Genomic DNA, 1,103 nt, shown 5'->3' on the forward strand with positions numbered 1-1,103 from the left:
AGGAATCAGGGAATTCCTCCAGAGGAAGCCAAATCCCAAGGAGTTTTTGGTGTTACTTGGCTTGTTATATATCAGCTGTATTCTGTTATGAAAATCATGTGTGCCTTCATAGTTTTCCCAATTGATTTTTCCCTAAGAAGGGCTAACAATGTGGACTGATCACTCTCTAGACATATACATTCCAGGCATTTGGAGAACAGCCTCAGGAAAGGCTTTCTCTGGAATCAGATATCTCCCCTAGCCACTTTCAAGGACTAAAGGAGACATCACCCAGGTGGTCACCCAATTTCCGAGGATTAACAGTGATAACAACCCACAGGTGAGTCTCCTGACTTAAGGTAAATTCCACAAGGGGACACCACCTAGGTCAGGTAGACATTAAGTAATAGCTTTACACAATTTAGCTCAGACCCCTCCTTTCTTACAGCCTTACTAACTTTATAGACCTCTAACTATTTACCTAACCACTTCTAGGAATATTTAGATAACCTTCTGTGCTAACAGCTATGCTCAGCCAGAACTCCCAGTTCAAGCCTCCCTGTAATTATCATTATTGGTAGCATCCGGCCAGGTCCATCACCGGATGGAGGAAAGTACCTTATCAGAGATACCTCTGTACTCTCTAAGAACAGACTTAAGCATCCAGGCTACCTGTTTGAGAAGGCCTGGTGGATGTGCTAATTAAACTTAACTTCCTCCTTTCCCAAATCTTACCTCCAGTTCCAGATCTCCCTTTAACTATCACCAGGGGCATCTAGCTGTACACAGGTTGCCTAGAGACTGAGCACACTTTCCCCCACCCTGCAGAAAAACGGCAGACAGCTTGGACAGATAGGAGCCACAGGAAAAAAAAAGACAGTTCTATTTTCTCCCATTGACCTAGCAACTTATAGATTTTTAACATCCTTTACCAAACACATTTAAGATTATAGTTGTGCACGTAAGATCCCTCTTCTTAGATATTACCCATATTTAGCCTTTAGTTAATTCATTAGTCACTTCCCCTTTGGGTCACAAATGGTAATTAACAACTAGTGCCCCTCTTTGTAATTCTTATCAACCCTCCATTTGATCCTGATAGCGGACAATCACTGTCTGAGGAA

Source organism: Peromyscus leucopus, chromosome 3 (assembly GCF_004664715.2).
Source record: "Peromyscus leucopus breed LL Stock chromosome 3, UCI_PerLeu_2.1, whole genome shotgun sequence".
In the NCBI taxonomy this organism is placed as follows: domain Eukaryota; kingdom Metazoa; phylum Chordata; class Mammalia; order Rodentia; family Cricetidae; genus Peromyscus; species Peromyscus leucopus.